The sequence below is a fragment of the Nannobrachium achirus genome (genome assembly GCF_963921795.1).
Source record: "Nannobrachium achirus genome assembly, chromosome: 16".
Taxonomy (NCBI): domain Eukaryota; kingdom Metazoa; phylum Chordata; class Actinopteri; order Myctophiformes; family Myctophidae; genus Nannobrachium; species Nannobrachium achirus.
Window position 1 is genome coordinate 45,951,608 of NC_137823.1, and position 13,924 is coordinate 45,965,531.

Sequence of the window (13,924 nt, forward strand, 5' to 3'; positions counted from 1 at the left end):
AGCCCACACACAGATGATAGCCTACTCCGGTGAATTCCACCGCTCCTGTTCAAAGTCATTAAAATCCCCAAAGAACCCTTCACTGTAGGCGCATTAGCGCAGGAGAACTCCTGCTACTAGAGCATTTGCACAGTCAACAAAAGCATGTTTACAAAAAAAAAAAAAAAAAGTATTCAAATAAATCCTTGAATGGCATTCCTTGCCAAATAATATGTGATGTGCGTAAATATCATAAATAGGCCTACAAGACAATAACAATTCATTAATAAATAAATAAATAGGGGGTGGGGAAAAAAATGCAAGATGCTCACCTTGTCCTGACTTGGGATAGAGGTGTGAACCAGATTTTGTTGTCTCTCGGCAAGTCAGCAATAGACAGTAAAGGTTTGGAGCGCTCATCTACTCTGGGAGCACAGACAGTCCTCTCTGACACACATTGTGCCGGAGCCGCAGAGTTATACACTCAAATGCTTGGCGGACGGGACGGCGGGCTCCGCCCACCAGGCTGGAGGGGGCGGGGATGTCGGTGCGATGCAGAGTAGCGCGCTAGACAGACTGGCTGGGAGCCTTCCTCTTCTCTCTATACTTTTCAAGGTGAAAAGAGATATATGCGAGTGTGTATGCCCACAATGGAGTATATAGGCTAGTAGTGCCTAGTGTTTTTTTTTTTTTCGTATGCTTGTAGTAGACCTAATACGTGGGATTTTTGAAAATAGCATTTTTGATTTTTTTTTAAATCCCTTGGCAATTTCTGGATATGTTCTGAGAGATGATTGGATTGGTTTGAGTTTGGTTGAATATATAATTGGATTTGATTCCATTGACCTCTGTGAAAAACGTCATTAATAGGCCTACCAAAATGCGATGGGTTATGAAAAATGTCGATTGATTTGATTTATAAATAAATAAGAGATCAGAAAACCCCACATCACAATAAATTAGGCACAGACATGCATACCTTGAACAGTGTATGCTGCTAATGCCTTGTCATAAACAGAAACACACCATCTAGTGCACTATGTATCCCTACTCAGCCCCAAAGCCTCTCCCCTACTCCTCTTCCCCATTGAGCTCTTATGATATCGTTTTCTCTATTGTCTGAGGGCACCAGCAGCAGCATCCCACAATGGAAGAGTTGGCCTCTCTGCGCCCTCCGGTGGTCACAATAGGAACAACATGCCAGACGCGCATCACTATGGAATAAAGGGCACTGTCTGTCTCGGGTCGGGCGAGTGGGAATTCGATCAATATCCGTCGATGTTACACAACGACTATGATTTGTATTTATTTCGTTTCGTTTATTTACCACTAACACAGTTATAGACGTGCTTCAAAAGACAATGGCCGTTTTATGAGACTGCAGAGCTCCACACGCGCTGCCTTTGTTTAGTGTACAGCTGTGTCCCATGGGGATAGGAGGGCATGTTACGTAACCACAAGCGGTGGTTGTAGCCTTGAGTCATTCCCATTCCCTTTCCTAATGACAGGTTGGGCGGAATGCGCATCTGTAATTATGCGCACTGGCAGCGCTCTGGCACATGCACAGTACACAGATGGACCTTGATATCGACTTATTCAGAGAAAAATATGTTCACAAAACTATTTCCAGTTGAGAGTAGAAACCGCATCAAAGTCCTTTATGAAAGATAACCCATTTAATGTTCAATTTTCCAGCAGCTAGGAAGATACAATATATTACATAAGACCCGGACGCATATCTAGACTAATGCATCTTATTTCAATGCCCCAACATAATTCGATTTGAGACCTTTAGTCTAACACAATAAGGGAGGAGGTTGTAAAGTAGAAAACAGCGAGAAAAGTGAGAATTTGCAGCTGTGTGCCGTCGACACAGAGAGGGAATGGCAGGGAGTTTCCTGGGACGGGGCAGTTTTTGCTCCCGGGAATTGAGACGGTTTTGGACTCACAACTCCCCATAGTCTCATCGTGTTTTCTCAAACTACTGTTAATGTTAAATGCTCTCTGACTGAGTGTGACCCCCTGCTAGCCTAGGAGGAGCAGCTTCCTCTGTGAAACAGGACAGCGAGAGTGGGAGTGAGAAAGAGTGGAGACGTTGTTGTTGTTGTTATTGTCGTCCCATGTGCGTCGGGATAGGCTACAACAGGGGCACAGGAAGCTTGTTCTCTGTGCACTGTTTCCCAGACACTGGGTAATGACCCATTTGTGGGTCACGGACACATTTTTATGGGCCATTTTCTTTTCATACAAAAAGAACAACAATAATTAAAAAACAAAAAGGAAAATCTTTTGAAATATATACTTTATTTTCACAGTATAATAGTATCGTCATGAGTAGGTTATATGTAGCCTATTGTAAACGTTGTAGTGCACTTGTTATTATTATTATTATTACAAGTGACGTCCCTCAAACATGGCGGCCGGAAATACGTCATCTGGAGCAATACTCCGCCCTGACTACGCCCTACGCACGTTATGTATAGGCTATGCCAACCCCAGTCTTGTTTCATAGGGACTAAACAGCCATGCACGGAAACGAGGGATAGAGGAATGGGAAGATAATGGGCATCTCCAACTTCTCCTGTGGTCTGTCCTGGCATGGCTGGGAGGGCAAGTGCATTGGGTGGGGTGCGAGGTTGTATGCATGAGGGGGCAGAGGCACTTATAGGCTATACTCATCCATCTGATCCAAATCGTTCGCTGATATTATTGCGTTGTTATTGCGTTGGGCTGGTTTCGCCTTAACCAGTGAAAATTAGTGCATGAGCTGTAGTTTATAATGTTTGTTTTAAGGCCATGTATGTCAGCTCAACTCAGTCTCTCTCTCTCTCTCTCTCTCTCTCTCTCTCTCTCTCTCTCTCTCTCTCTCTCTCTCTCTCTCTCTCTCTCTCTACTGGTAGTGAAATATCTTAATTGCAGCTTTCAGCCGGACAGATTTTGATCCATGAAAGAAATACCTATGCTATATTATGTGAGTGAATGATGGTATTACAAAACAGACTCATGGACAAAAACAAATAACTGAATGACGGGGATGGGTGGGGGGGTCATCAGAGTTGGAATAACACTACCGTCTGTGGCTGTTGTTTTAATGACAATGGAGGAATGCCCCACCCCTCCCTCCGCTCAGCCCCTGGGCCGGAACATGGATGGTTAAGCAATTGGGCCAGTTTTGATAAAAGATTCATAAGTCACCCCAGTGTATATAGAGGGGAAAAAAACAAGTGTGTTGAGCGAGAGAGAGAGAGAGAGAGAGAGGATCCTCCGCAGTGACACAGAGACATGCAGACCATGCCAGGTCAGAGAGCAAGCATGCACGCACGCACGGCATCAATAAACCATGTCCAATAAACGGATGGGTGTCTAGCTGTGAGAAGGTGGAAGTGTGTGTGTGTTGGGGGCAGGGGTGTCACACCAAATTCTGGGCCCTGGGTACAAGGATTCACTGTGGGCCCCCCATGAACCGGGAACGCATTACTGCATTATTTTGTGCTTTAACTATTGAAAAATAGCAGATATACGAGCTCACGGCGTGGCACCGAGTGCCGCGCTGCGAGCTTGTAGATCTGCTATTTTTGAAAAATCGTGAAAATGTGCGCAAGTCTTTGAATATTTCAAGTCCTGCTAAGGTTTTCTGAAAAACCTATGTTTCTATGTCAGTGGTGCTCAAACCTTTTCATGTGAAGGACCCCCAAAATGATATGTATTTGGCCACGGAACCCCATCTCAAAATATTTAGTTTCAGGGACCCCCAGACGCAAGATTTGAGCTAGGAATGTTCGCTTAAAAAAAGACATATACGGGTATTCAAAGATTTGCACCCATTTTCACTACTTTTCAAAAATAGCAGATCTACAAGCTCGCAGCGCTGCACTCGGTGCCGCGCTGTGAGCTTGTATATCTGCTATTTTTCAATAGCTAAAGTATAAAATAATTAGGGCCCCCTCCACCTTGGGCCCTAGTAACTCAGTCCCACTGCCCCCCCCCCCCCCCCTTGTGACGCCCCTGGTTGGGGGGGCATTGGTTGATGCCGCCGAGTCTTGTTTCCATCACAAGGCATTCAGGGAAACTGAGGACGCGTATGAATAAACAAGCACACATGCGCTCTCTTTGCCGTCATAGCCCATGTTCAGAGGCTGCTGGACACCTTGGATGACACAGACCTTTTCCTCCAGCCCCCACTGTGTGGGTTGAACTCATGCATAAAAAGACTGTCTGTGTGTACCTGCTACCTATAGGCAGCGTGAGAACCATCTCTACTCATGTATATATTTACAGTATATCGTCACTGTCGGGCAGAAACCTCGTATCTCCAAGTTTCAAATTTGTACATTTTTCACCAAGCAAAGCCCTGCTTCATCATACAAAGCTGTCTCACAAAAGTAATGAAAACAGCAGATCTACAAGCACACAACGCCTCGCAACGCGAGGCGTTGTGTGCTTGTAGATCGTCTGTTTTCACTAGTTTAAATCATTTTTAAATGATAAATGCAAAACTAATGGTTTTGGACATACAGGGTTTTCACCCGACAACGACGATATGTGGAAGCAAAGCAACTCCCAGTGTGAGGTTTCAGTCAGTGATGCGATCTGGGACAATGCAGGGTGCATCCCTTTTGAGACCGGAAGGTTTCTAGTTTGACACGTTAGACAATAATAGAAGGGTTTCCCCAAAGTGGCTGCCATGGCACCCTAGGGTGCCGTGATGCCAGTTCAGGGGTGCTGCAACCCAAAGGTTGAGAACCACTGCTGTAGATCGAGGGCCTCAGAGTTGACAGTCTAGTCGTGTGAATTACAGCATCCTGAAATGAATGAATGAACGTGGCGATATTAGTTAGGTCACTCACTGCACAATATTTATACTGCAAAGTATCTGTAAGTACCCAGTTGTATTCTATCGCGCTAGAGCCCTACCAATGCCAGAGTTTTGGGTCCGATTCCTAAAATGTGAAAAGACAAATCTACAAGCTCTCAATGTCTTGGATTGTGGTCCGTTATGATGTTTTTTGAAAACCTTTGCCAATAATGACATGCCCAAATTTGGGACAGTAAAAATTAGGACACATCAACTAGGCTGCATGATTCCCAATACTGATGTCATACAATAAAAATATAAATAAAAATATATCTGCCCGGCCAGCAGGCTATTGGTCTGGCCTTATATAATACAAGAACAATTTCAAGGGTCTACTTTTATCTTAGTGCCTTGCATGGCTTTAACACTAGGCAAGATCATTTCACCACAGTGAAAACCTCAGGAGAGCCTTTATGTCCCTTATATCAAGCCTCAAGCCCAAATGTCAGCCTACCATGTGACCTTGGTGGGGATCTAATAGTTAGCCTTGAAGACCTAATGCTGAACAGCAACATTTTCCTTGGGTCTGTGAAAGGCATTAAGGTCTGTGCCTTTTTAATCACGTCCGCCGTCATATTCCACAGTGGCATATCTCCCTCTCAAACAAACCAGATTCCAACAAGAGGCTCTGTTTGTCCCCGATCCACACCATTAGACTTCTCTTCCCCCAAAACCCTCCATCTCAACACTGGACAACCTACATACTGTAACCACCTCTTCCCCCCCCCAGCCCTCCCCTCAGCCCAAAGTAAACCAAGCATCTCGTCCCTAAAGCAGTACTCACATTTAGTTTTTACTTAAGCAAAAGTATTGATAATGCAATGCAGAAAAACACTGTTACAAGTAAATGTCCGGAATTCAAAAGAAAAGTGCAAAAGCATCTGCATCAAAATGTAAAGTACCAAAAGTAGAAAGTGCTCATTAAGCAGAATGTCCTGTTACAGAGGTTTTCAAAAGTATAAAATGTATAGAAATCATTTGAAAAATAGCAGATCTAGAAGCTCAACCTTGTGAGCTTGTAGTTCGGCTTTTCAATGGGCTGAAATGTATATAGGATAAAAGTGGTTAATGTAAGTTTTGTAATAAAAATCTAAATCTACAAAGTAACCAGTAACTAAAGTTTTCAAATAATTGCAGTGGAGTAAAATATAACATTTGCCTCTGAAAGAAAAAGTACAGAAAATACTACTACTGGAAATACTACAGTAAATTAAAAGAAAAATACCTCAAAAGTTCAATACTTGGGCAAATGTACTTATAGTTACTTTGCACCGCTGCCCTAAAGCCACCTAACAGCGACCACCCCTGTGTTCCTGTGCTGACCATCTCCAGTCTGCTACTTCAATCCTTTTTTTCCCCTTCCTCTTGTGCCTCGCCGTAGCGTTTTCCCACAGCGCAGCTGATGGCATCAAATGGCATATTCAGGTCAGGTAGGCAGGGAGGGATGCAGTCATGCAACGTACCTTTAATTGAGCTTGTAAGTGAGACGGCTGCGTCACGCTAGCTGAGCACATGCATCATCATCATTAAAAAGACGATAAAACCACCTGTGGTGGTGTTTCTTTTAGATACAATACCCACTGTCTAGGTATAAAGGGCATGACTTTCTACGTTGCACACACTTCCTGCAGATTCCTGTTATGTAAATGTTCAGATCATAATAGTATATAATATAGAAATTGAATTTCCACAAGGTAGTGACAATGAATACAATATATTTATTTAACAACAACATCAAGAGCTCTGAGACAACACGCATGCTAGTGTCGCCCTGGTTCTCTGGGCAGTGTCTTATTTATACAAGACAGTGTGACAAGAATAGGTGAAGGACAGGTCTATTCTTACAGAAGTCTTCCATTTATGCACTGATGACGTCGGAGTAAGCGTGGAGCAACTGTCCAGATAGACAGCTGTTGTGGAGTCAGTCTTTTTGTGTCAAGTAAATTTAACTTACTGCAGTAACATTGACAGATACACATTGCACATACATTAACAGTTTTATAAAAAATCTATTACATTCCTACAAGAAATAGATTATTAGCCCAGGATTTTACTTGGTGATGCGCGTGACCTTTCTTTGGTTGTTCCGGTTTCCTCACACAACACATGCATGTTGGAGACATATACTCCTCAAAAATCGAATTAATGAAGGTTGCACGATTCTCTCTTTACAAAAAAAAAAAAAAAGTAAATTGACCTTCGTTAATTGGATTTAACTGACTGTGTGTGGACTGATGGTTTCCACCTTTGGTTGGATGTGCGTTCTTCAGCCGAAATTGCGTTGTCCCAGCAGCCCTCATAGCATAGAGTGGAGCCCATAAGCCTATCGCTTGTATCACTATACTGTATTTGTGTAAGTGATCATTCTTTTTCATGAATGTGTTACTAGTTGGCGTTACAAACACATCCATGCCTTGGTTGTCCCACACAAGCCGCCATGCTGTTTCATAAATAATGTTATGGGGTGAGCATTTGGCACAACTGCCAATCAAAGTTACTGTACTGGCCAATCACAACGTGTCTTCTCCGATACTTGGCAAAACACACAACAGCTTAACATCTGTTTAGCAGAGCGTTTTGACTTGTGTGGGACAACAATGGCATGGATATGTGTTTGTAATGACAACTAATAACAGATTGATAAAAAAAAACTGCAACAAATAGTGTAAAAGCGATAGGCTCCATATTGTTGTTGTCGGGTGGAAACCTTGTACTGTATGTCCAAAACCGTTTGTTTCGTATTTATCATTTTAAAAATGATTTAAAGTAGTGAAAACAGCCGATCTACAAGCACACTGTAGATCTGCTGTTTTCACTACTTTTGTGCAACGGCTTTGTATCATGAAGCAGGGCTTTACTTTGCGAAGAAAATTACAAATTTGAAACTTGGAGATACAAGGTTTCTGCCCGACAGTGAAGATATGCTATATGAGGGCTGCTGGGGAAACTGGACGACAGGAGCATTTCTGCCTAATAAACCCCATGGACAGTCATTTGGGATCATTATAAGTAGGAAAATGAGCCTAGATGTTATTTAGTCTGGAGTCCACACCAATACAACCAATACAACTTGCAACATGCAACTATTCGCAACCATTGTGCCCAATGGCAGTTGCGACTAGTTGCATTGGTGTGGTCTGGCCTTTAGAGCCGCAGCTGGGCACTGCCCACCGGCTGCCCACTGATCCTCATAGTTAAAGGGATAGTTCACCAGGTGTCCGCCGCAACGGTAGTAAACTATTCCTTTAAAGATGGGTCAAATACAGAGGAATTAAAATGTCCCGATTCACACATTTCCTTTCATTCTATATAAAACATCACAGCAGTCTGGTTCTTTATTTGCATTATACCAGTGTTTCTCAACCTTTTTTCTGCATGGGCACACTTTTCATGTCCCAAGAATCCATGGGCACACCAAGATAATACGGGGGTGTAAATATCGTCACTGTCGGGATAGAAACCTTGTATCTCCATGTTTCAAATTTATACATTTCTTCGCAAAGTAAAGCCTTGCTTCATCATACAGGGCTGTCACACAAGTGAAAACAGCAGATCTACAAGCACCGCGAGGCGTTGTGTGCTTGTAGATCGGCTGTTTTCACTAGTTAGTCATTTTTAAAATGTTAAAATACAATACTGGCTTTCAAGCAATACTTGACCCTTCTCAGGGGCACACCAAAGATCCCCATGCAGGCACAGTGGTTGAGAAACACTGGATTATACTTTATTCTTCATACATATAGTGGCTCAGCTAAAACATACCATGACAAAAAAAGGAGTAAAAATACAAATAAACGTGAGGTCAAAGGTTATACCATTGACCCTCCATACTATAATAAACATGCCTCATTTCCTTTCCACCGGGGGCAGCAGGTGACAGCTATTAGCCTAATGAGATAGGAGTCTCACCTGTTTCATGAAAATAAACATTACCTTTGTCAAAAGTAAATATACACTCATCTTTTCAAAAATAATATTGAACTTTTAAATACATTTTCAAATATATAATGAAATGTAATCACGTGTCCATAATAAGTCTTGTTCACAAAGAAGAACATACAGTAAATCAGAGTGTTTGGAGTAGGAGAAGGGTGGGACATGCCACAGGGGACAATACAAATATCGTGAGACTATTTAGACTTGAAAATTAAACACTCTTACACACTTTTATTTTGCCAGATAGGATAGTTTACTTTCTTTTTTTTTTATGTGGCACAACTTTTATACCCCAAGCAAGCAGAACAGTGAAATACACCACAGCTCACCCCTCAACTAAAAAGGTGAGCCAAATAAAAACTGTAGGAAACGGAACAAACGGCAGCCGCTTGATGCAAGACACCTGTGTCCAACATGCCAGTGACTGGATAGACATCAAGGGAATTGTAGTCCTAGACCTAATGACTACAACAGCCTCAGACACAAGTGTCTACTGAAACAGGATTGATTGATTGATTGAAGACTTTATTAGGAGTTTGCATAGGAAAAGGTACAGTTTCATGACGGTACAGTTCACTGGTACAAGGTCTACTAAAAGGAGATCCTAGAAAAGACTAAGCTTATTTCCACAGGAAACCATTTAAGTATCTCATATAACATTGAATGACAGACGAATAGAACACAATACTATGCAGTAGATATAGTCAGTAAGAATGAACAAAAAAACAGTAAGTCTATACAAACAGTAAGTATATACAAAGAAGGGGCAGGGGAGGGTAGGGCTGGGCTAGGTTTGTTTTACCAGTTGCGAACGGCTGCTGCCTGTAAGTGGTTTTTCAGGGCGATTTTAAAGGATGCTAGTGATCCAGACTCCTTTAAGACCTTCGGTAGGGCATTACACATTTTTGTGGTATTAGCCGGGGACCCAGTCACCAAAATGGGAGGGGACCTGTGATTTTCTGCCGTACTTTTTATTTCTGTTTTATCTGTTAGTTTGGTCATTAAGGTCCACAGAATGAGAGGCCTGCTCTGCTGGAAACATCGCGAAAAAAAGTTATGACCATTTATTCACTGTCCCATGCATTGACTCCACTAGAAATATTTAAAAAAAGAAAAAAGTCTGCTTTAATTAGCATGTAAGGGGTCAAACTAGGGGTTCTTCGTGATTCTAAATCCATTGCAAGCATTTGTTTTGCATGAAAACATTCCTTGGGCTAGATATCGGCTCCTCAAAACAGTCAAAAGTGATGAGTCATCACTTTTTTTCCACTTTTCACAGTTTTGGGCTGCCGAAAGTTAACCCAAGCAATGTTTTTTATGCAAAACAAATGCTTGCAATGGATTCAGAATCATGAAGAACCCCTAGTTGACCCCTCACGTGCTAATTAAAGCAGATGTTTTACCTTTTTTTAATATTTCTAGTGGAGTCAATGGGACAGTGAATAAACAAATGGCCATAACCTTTTTTCGCGATGTTTCCGGCAGAGCAGGCCTCTCATTCTGTGGACCTTAATGACCAAACTAATAGATAAAACAGAAATAAAAAGTACGGCTGAAAATCACAGGTCCTACCCTATTCCTTGAGCTTTTGTGCTTGTGGGTCCCCGGCTATATAGCAGAAGAACGAGTTTGACCCTTTCTTTGAGGAGACTCTCGGTTGAACGTGATCTGTGGCGCTGCCTCTGGTGTTGTAATTGTGGACATCCTTAACGTTTTTAAAGTATTTTGCCAGGTACATGGGTATCTTAGTGGTGTAGTGTATCTTGTACACCAGGCCCATTGCAAGTTGCTGTACTCTGTCATCTACTCTGAGCCACCCCACTCTTAACTGGTGAGTAGCGGTGAGGTGAGGAAACACCAATACAATGAAAGTATTTACAATATGTACATATAATACAAAACCGCTAGTAAGAAAAAATTAAAAAATAAATATGGCAATTGAGCTAGATGGTAGCAGAATGGAACATAATGAGATCTGAGGATCCATGCCACGTTAAAATTCCTTGACATGATTTGTGATAAGGTTTCAAGCAGATCCTTAAAGTAATTGGTAGTAACTGCAGCGGGGACCCTGGTTTATGGCATTTTGATTAATTCAGCATCATGCATATAATACTATATAGTCTGTCGGTGCAAGAGCTGTAGTCAATGATTCAGGATATTTTATATTGCTGCCAGAAATGACTTCATCAAGATTTTGCAAGAGGACACACAGTGCCTTGTAAAGAAAGCGCAGGAACGAGTCGCAACAAGGCTCTCAGGAATCTTACGAATCTTAATGGTGCTATTACACAGTAACAACACATTGCTCACTGCTTATTGTAATATCAGCTATACGGAAATATATATGACAAATCTCATGTTCACAAAAGAATGTCGCTTTCCCATGTAGTTTATTTTTGGATGACATTTTCCCATCAAGTTTATTTTGGGAAGAGTAAACTTGACAAGGAAGCATTTTGGCCTTTCAGAACTTTTCAAATTGGGTCTGGTTTGGAGTGCCAAAAGTGTGCCTCTGTGAAGCAAATGAGTTTCGTCTTGTCGCATCTTGCCTTCAAACCATACCTGGCTGCGGATTAAGTTTGCTTACGGGTCTATCAGCAACAATCAAAGCCGCACATCAGATCATTCACAGGCTATATAAACTTCCCATACAGGGAGACACCCCCCGTTTTCAGAGTGAAAAATGCATTTTTGTGTTTGTTGTAACGGATGTGACAGCATATTCCTCCTGAGATTTGTTGAGCTTGGCACCGCACTCCTTACAGTTACAGCGAGTTAGCAGAATAAATCACAGGTACATGAGTCCTTTTTGGCACGAGTGCTGATGAGGCTGAGCGTATTTCATCCAGGGCCGCAGTTTCAGAGTATCAAGGAGCGTGTCACATGTCACAGTGTGGGAGCCAGCCAGGATGTGAGGGGATGGAGTATGGCTGCAACAGTTAATCCAATTTATACGTTTAATCAACTATTAAAAAAAAAGTAACCGATATTCGAATAAATAATAATAAGGCCCACCACTGGGCAAGGGACCCAGTGGTGATTGACATAACGTGAGGTTGATTTCTTTATTTACGTGCTCCGAAATTCGCTCTGATATTCGGCCGAGAAAACGCAGCAGCAGTGCTGTGTTCTACCTGTAACGCACGTATATGGTGTCTGCTAAAATATGAAAAATATGAATAGCGTCTGCCCTCGTGAACCTTTCAAAGTAGCGTATTTGATAGGCATTATGCACTGGCGTATGCCCGGGACACACGAATAGCCGCGATCATAGATTATGCCCTCAAAAAAAGTCTAGAACACACCACTGCGCAGCAGTGTGCATCGACCTTTAATATAGGCAACAAGTTTCATAAATGTTCAAAAATAGCTTTTTTCAAAAATGTTGCGCAACAGAGTATCAAATAATGCTTAAATTATTAATCTATTTTTTGATATAAAAAAAGAATCTTTAAATTTGATTAAGTTTGAAAAAGTAATCGCTTAGAAAATAATTGATGGTTTGTAGCCATGCTGAAGTGCGGGAGGGCACTGTCGGGCAGAAACCTACAAAGTTTCAAATGTGTAGCCTATGTTTCTTCGTAAAAATTAAAGCCCTACTTCATCATACAAAAGTGACGCACAAAAGTAGTGAAAATAGCCGATCTACAAGCACACACCGCCTCGCATTGTGAACTGGAAGAAGTGTGGGAGGTATACAGTACTTACTGTGTGCCATCAAGGGAGAGACACACGTAAACTAAGTGCGGTTCCCCATCACTGGGCCAGGTGAAGAAGAATGCACCAGGAGATTTCACGCACATGGCAGCGAGGCATTCTCTGTATGTGGGCCCTTCCTTCCTCAGACATGGAAAGTGATATGCACATGGTGAGCTTTTTTTCATCCTCCGCTGAAAGGAAACGCTCTACAACAGCGGTTCTCAAACCTTTTTCATGTCAAGGACGTGATATGGATTTGGCCACGGACCCCCATCTGAAAATGTTTTCTGCTGCAGGGACCCCCAGAAGAGAAGATTCATGTTAAAATTATCAAAAAATCTTCCAAATATTTTCAATATCTTTCAAAAATAGCACATGTAGGCTACAATTGAGCTTGTAAATCTGCTATATTTGAATAGCCAAAATATAAAATATGGTTAAAGTGGAAAATGTTTGTGACTCTATATTAACTAATTTTGCTGTGGACCCCCTGGTACCCCACCCAAAGGACCCCTGGGGGTCTCCAGACCCCACTTTGAGAAGCACTGCTGATGTAACGTGACTTTATTTACTTTGACAATGAGTGAGCTTCTTGTGATAATGTTTGGTTTCGAGCGTATTTTGTGCAACGATCCGTCCTCCAAACATCGACGACGTGATCCATCAGGTGCAAAACGAAAAGATTAATCTGCAGCAGTCTATGTCATCGATCGGTATTTATTTATTCATTGAATTGATCAGCTGTGTAACTCGCACCTATTCCCATTGGGGCGTAAGATGGGAGGTAATTGTACGCCGCTCCTGTCGCATGGATCACATTACAAGTTATGGATCAAGCCGTGACCGTGAATCAATGGGCTTGGCCCTGAAGGTGAACATCATTAGGAGGCTTGGCAATCAACTGGAAATCAATATCGCTGATGGATTAGCACTGAGTCACGCGCCATCCGATCCAGTTGAAATGATCGCCCCTCTTTGACAATGCAAGTAGAAAGTTCCGGGGACTGCACATAAGTCTAACTGCCCATAAGTCCAACATCTCATTACTCCGACGGTGGTTAGGGTAAGGGTTAGGGGTTTAGGTTAGGTTTAGGCATATACTGAGGTTAGGATTTAGGGTTAAGGTTAGGTATAGGCCTATACTGAGGTTAGCGTTAGGGTTAAGGTTAGGGTTAGGTATCGACTAATGCAGGGGTCTTCAACGTTTTCAGGCCAAGGACCCCTTAGCGGAGAGAGAGATAAAGCAGGGACCCCAATACGTGTTGTATAAAATTCTGTTGCAGATTAAACATTTTCATAGATTTCTGAGACAGCTTAGACTTGTTTGACAGCAATGTCATCAGTGTAGGTTGTTGGTTTAATGTGTATTTTTAGATATTGAATGACTTGAACTGTCAATACTTAGTCTGCTTTTCTTTTCACTCTAGTCTACACCAAACCTCTTTGCCAAGA